Here is a 6,008-nt window from a genome sequence, read left to right as displayed (position 1 = left end):
CAGCTAAGTTTTGTGATTGAATGTGTAGAATAGCTTTCCTGAAGTCCATACTTTAGTGTGAAGTACTTCAGAACTCAGTAACTAGCAATTTTTCTGTAGACAAAAGATTTTTCATGAAATACAAAAATGATTTTTGTTTTCATCAGCAAAATAAAATCATCGGTCTAAAATGCAATTTCTACACTGTATCTCAGTACATTTGTGTTAACATTTAAACATGTACTTTCAATTATACCTTTAGCATAAAATGTATATGTTTGGTTATTGTAATATAATTTCCATCCATTTTACGGGGGCAAGATAGGAAAAAAAAAACCCCTGACATAGTGCAATTTATGAATATTTCCTATACCCTTTTTTGGTATTTTAAGTAACTGAGAGGAGACAAAGGATGAATCCAAGTACCTGTACTGAAACCTCACGGTCATTTTTGCTTTCCAGCAGTCCATCTTTCTTGATTAATGGTCCTTTTAACTTTAAGACCAACAATGTTTACTTTTAATTTTGCCAAAGAATGTATACTGTAAACTTCTGAGTGATTTTTTTTTTTTAATTTTGTATAGAGTTTTGCATAAACTGGAAAATACAAATTACTACTACTCCTCCCACTACATCTGTCTCACAGCTCATTGAGTTCCTGGTGGCCAGGTTCTGAATCCTAAGGAATGTATGGTTAGCAGAGACCACTGCTTAGAAGACATTGCTAGGTGGGAAGGCTTTCATTTATCCAAGGGCTCTCATTAGCCTATCTGAGACACCCACCAGTGAATCAAAATGCTAATTTTCCTTTTTCCTCTGCTTTGCTTTGTCACCTTGCTTGCTTGCTGCACTACTCAGACTTTTTTGCTGTCACTGATTGTATCTTCATTCTTTGGATCTTTTCCTCATAGTGCTCTCATGAATCCCCATCTGCATCAGGGTGATTTCACATCAACATAGGCCACATACATAGTTTGAATCCAGGATACTGCCTGTTCTCCACATGTCTGTGCATTACTGAATATGAATTCAAGTTCTAGACACACCTGCACTTAAAAATTTAAGGGTATTGAGTGAGGAAAATCTAGGGAGAAGAGACACTGTTTTAACAGCAATTGTACATGCCCTCACTGTTGAAATTGTGTTGAGTCCAGGAAGTCCCCTTGCTTTCCTATGAACACCAACGCAGCATTGTAGAGAATCATAGAATGGTTTGGGTTGGAAGGGACCTTTAAAGGTCATCTAATCCAACACCCCTGCAATAAGCAGGGACATCTTCAACTCGATCAGGTTGCTCACAGCTCGGTCCAACCTGACCTTGAACGCTTCCAGGGATGGGGTATCCACAAATTCTCTGGGCAACCTGGGCCAGTGTTTTACCACACTTCTAGGGAAAAATGTCTTCCTTAGATCTAGTCAAAAATGTGCCCTCTTTTAGTTTAAAACCATTAACCCCTGTTCTGTCGCTACAGGTTCTGCTAAAAAGTCTGTCCCCATCTTTCTTATAGGCCCCCTTTAAGTACTGGAAGGCTGCAAGAAGGTCTCCCCAGAGCCTTCTCTTCTCCAGGCTGAACACTCCCAACTCTCTCAGCCTCTCTCCGCAGGAGAGGTGTGCCAGCCCTCTGATCGTTTTTCTGGCCCTCCTCTGGACCTGCTCTAACAGGCAGTCTTTCCTGTGCTGAGGGTTCCGGAGCTGGATGCAGGACTCCGGGTGGGGTCTCACCAGAGCGGAGTAGAGGGGCAGAATCACCTCCCTTGACCTGTTGGCCACGCTGCTTTGGATGCAGCCCAGGACGTGATTGGCCTTCTGGGCTGTGAGGGCACATTGCCGGCTCATGTCCAGATTTTCATCCACCAGTACTCCCAGGTCCTTCTCGGCAGGGTTGCTCTCTTCTGGGACAGATGCCTGGTTCTGTCCCAGTGACAGCAGGAATTGTTCTGTGGCTCCATAGAGGGAATTACAGATTCCCAAGTTACCATTCCATATGTTAGAACATACAGGTTGGAGTATGTGTCCACTGCAGAATTCAATACCAATCCCATATTTTCTTAGACATTAGAAAGCAAGGTGAATGACATTTTACTTCCTAGTTCTAAAGTACTTCACCCAAAGTTGCACGTTCTCCTGAAAAACATGGGATGAGCTATGAGCGCTAAGTGGAAAAGACTTTGTCCAAGCAGAGTGTGGGAAAAATGAATCATTTGGGAAGCATACATATCTCCTGGCCAGCGTCAGATCTCTTCTCCTTCAGTGTGGCTGGCTAAAAATTTCATACAGAGCGTTTTCTTTTCTTTTGGTATCTGGTAGTTTGTGTGCTTTCAGGTGACCTATTATGTTGACAAAAACTGGAGATCTTTTCCTGGGCACACTAGAAGACTGGCCAGTTAAGACTCCATAAGGAGTGTGTCTCAACAGCTACTGTATTAGGCAAGTCTCATCCTTTAAAGGATCTTTTGGTAGTTATTTTTACATCTGTGCTTATGTATCCTGAATGATTGTAACTAAGAAGACCATCTCATGCATTAAGAGACAGCAAAGGCTTGGCTGTTTGCAGCCAGAAGGCTATTACTGATAGATTCTCAAAGAGCTGAACTCCTTTTTCTCTATAACATTATCTTTTTTTTTTGATCCAGCATAGGCAAATGTTACTAGTTTTCTAGCAAGACATCATGCCAACTTCTACATGGAAGCTGGCTGTGGAGTAATCGCTGAGGAGTACTTTGGAAATTTACCCTCTAAGAACAGCCTTGAAACCAGGTGGAACGTAGCACTAATGTACAATGGGTCTGTGCCATGGAGACTCCCTGGGCGGCCTTGGATGTTGGCAACATCAGGGGCACCTGGTGTGCTGACTCTGGGAGAGATTACATGGAGGGTGGAGTCGAGTGGAGACCTCGTGGCCACGCTCTGTGAACAGGGGAGTTTAGGGATGCACAGTATGTACATTGATAAGCTGCGCTTGCGATGTCCTGGGCCAAGGACCTGTCAACTTTGATGAAGTGCTGTACTTGGAGTGAACTTTGCTAATTATAATATCATTATAATACTAAAACGCACACCTCTCTCAAAAGTTACCACCCTCCCAAGGTGCGACCCCTCCTCAATGAGCGTGCGCACTGAATTTTTCCTAGTCTGTACCTTTAAACACAAAGCGAGAGAATTTGCACCAATCCTGATAAAGGTATGTATGACTAGAGTCCCTCAAGCTCCACCTGCAAAGTAAAATACTATAAAATAGTGTTTTAAGAGCTGGATGTTAGGGAAGATACCATCGTCGTGTACTATTCTAACTTCTGGGATCAGTCGACAGGCTGAGCCTCTCTTCCCCCCCATCGGGACACCGTTGGGTAAGATTCGAACACTTGGTCATACCAAGTGCCTCCCCGGGAAACTTAGAAATCTCTATAGAGTCACTTTACATCTTTTAACGCGTTTATAGCCAAGTAGTGTTACTCATATTTTTGGCATTTGCACGTGCTTTGCAGACAGTGAATTTATCACCGGCAATCCAAAGAACCTGTGTATCTGTTGCTTCAATAAATCGCACTATTGATTGACTCAGCTGTGTGTGTGCTGTCCCTGAACACGACCGTACCTCTGAGTGCGGCGTGTTAGTTCAGGAGGTGTCCGGTTGAGCAGATAGTGTGATGTTAGTAGTGCATCCGGACACGTGATAGTCCAACAAAGGTGTTGGGTGCGACCGGACTACTAACGCTAACTTTGGGCATCATTCAGAACCTAAGCTCAGCTGCCCCCAGTCCCTCTGATATCTGAGGATCGACTGGAAAGCAAGGGGGTTTAGTTTCTGCCAAATTGCTCTGCCTCTTAACGCAACACTGGCAAAAAAGTCTTCTAGCAAATCAGGCCTTTTGTCTAATGTCAGGCATAGATATAAGCCTTGGGTTGTTTCCTTTTCTCTGTTACTTAATATTTTCATTAACAAAATAGTTTAAAAGATGGGTAAAAGTTAGTATTTCTTCCTGCGCTCTCCAGCTATGATCTGATGGTATGTCAGCTCTCACGACAACCCTGGTTTATAGTGTTCCTGCCCTGCCCATAGGAATTTACTTACCCCTGTGCTACTTGCTCAGTTGTGGGAATACAAATGTTTGTGTGGCTACATTGTGAATCAAATCAGGGAACTGTTCCAGCATTTAATAATCTTTTCTCCATGTGATCAGTTCTCAGGTTCAACAATGGCAAACCGCTGCTGTGTTAGTGTCATCAGTGAGGCAGAGCAGTAGGAGTGGGAAGAAACAGATGGAACAGTGAGAACAGGCCTTGCTATAAAGGCAGCGTATCATGACACTGCACCTTGGCAGGTGCCTGCTGGAGGTTTTCTGGCTCGCTGTTGCTGGCCTTCATTTATTGGCCTTAAAAGTTACCTAGAAAAGAAACATATGCAAAGTGTCCTAGATTGTGAATGACTTTTCCTGGACATAGGAGGAATTCTTGATATGACTTGGCTTGGCTCCCAGCCCTTTAGGCAGCTACAATTAGGTTAGAGCTTGTGAGCTCGTTGATGATGTGTGTCTCTCAGACAAGACTTTAGGGAAAGTTTCTCTCTCCTCATTTCTCTTCTGTTCAATGTTTTGATCTGCTCTTGGTCTGTCCAAATCCTTGTCTTTGCACCAGCAGCTTCTGCACTTCCCAGCACTTGTCCTGCTCCAGTCCTGCTCTTGCCTGGACTTTGCTTCCTAGATAGTGCTTGGTGCCTTTCTGGGTTACTCTGACATTCTGATTTTCACCCTGGCTCTAGTTAAATTGAGTATTGTCCTCATCCTCATGAGGTCTTTGGTTTTTAATTTTGGCCTGATTTGACCTCAGGTTCTTGACTCCTGCTTCAAATAATTGCTTCACTTGTCTTTGGTCACTGGGTAGAAGGGTCCAGGACTCTCTCAGGTTGAGTAGCTTATCAACATATCTGTGAAAGAGACATCCTCACTCTGTCACATAACCTCTCTCTTGCAAGGATCAGTCTTGTCCAGGGACAGGAAAACCCACAAGATATTTCTGCAAATGGCTCCAACAATTTCTTCCCAGGTACTAAAAGATTTGAAGAAGAATAACACATTTCAGAGTTTCCTTGGTCAATGCCACCTGCTTTTATTATTCTGCATGAAAACTCATCTTTCCTTTGTGTTGTGGACAGCTGTTGGAGGAATGACAATGCAGCAGCATTTGAATATTGGCAATGACCCTCTGTATTCTGTTTAAATTGCAGGCATTTTTGCTCATTCCATCTAATTTCAGTAGCTCCACAGGAGTCTGTTGCTACATCCATGATATGCACCCTTACTTCAGTTTGCTGTGCCTCTGCCACCCAGCCTAGGAGAAGTAGTCCAAGCTGTCCCAACTCACCCAGGAATTTCAAGAGACATTTTGGATCTAGACATTGCAAAATTCATCAGTTGCAATTCAGGACTGAATAATCTTTGATCTCATCGATGGGTCACTACTTACTTCCAGACCAGCCACCTGGAAGCATGGAGTTCTCACCCCTCCTTGGCGGGGGTGGTGTCTCAATTCAGGGACACCTCGCATGTGAGAGATGATTCTGAAGCTGTATTGCTATATGCCTCCCATATTCCTTTCCTTATTCCACTCATTACTGGTGACCTCCCCAGTGATTTGACAGAGACACAACTGTGGCACTGTCTGACTCTACAACCATTCGTACTTTCTTGTTTTGAGATATTTCTCTTATTCGTTAAGATAAATCAGACGCCAAACATCTGCCAGTGTTTAACAGAAGCTGTTTGGGGCTGATGTAGAAGACCACAGGATGAGAGGCTCTGCAGGAGTGAATGCAGCAGCTGAAATTTGGGGAGCCAGTCAAAAAGGCAGCGAGACATCAGCCAGAAAAACTCTCAAGCCTGCTGCGTGGCCTGGGAAGCTGAAGTTGGCAGTGCATTGCCTGGCTGCAGAACTACCCCTCCCTGCAGGCACAAGACTCATGAGCCAATGCAGGTAACAAGTAATGGCCTCTTTTTCCTTTCTCACCCTGTTTTCTCCACGGGACCTGGCT

The sequence above is a fragment of the Phaethon aethereus genome (assembly GCF_964289735.1).
Source record: "Phaethon aethereus genome assembly, chromosome: 1".
Taxonomy (NCBI): domain Eukaryota; kingdom Metazoa; phylum Chordata; class Aves; order Phaethontiformes; family Phaethontidae; genus Phaethon; species Phaethon aethereus.
This window is presented reverse-complemented; position numbering follows the sequence as displayed.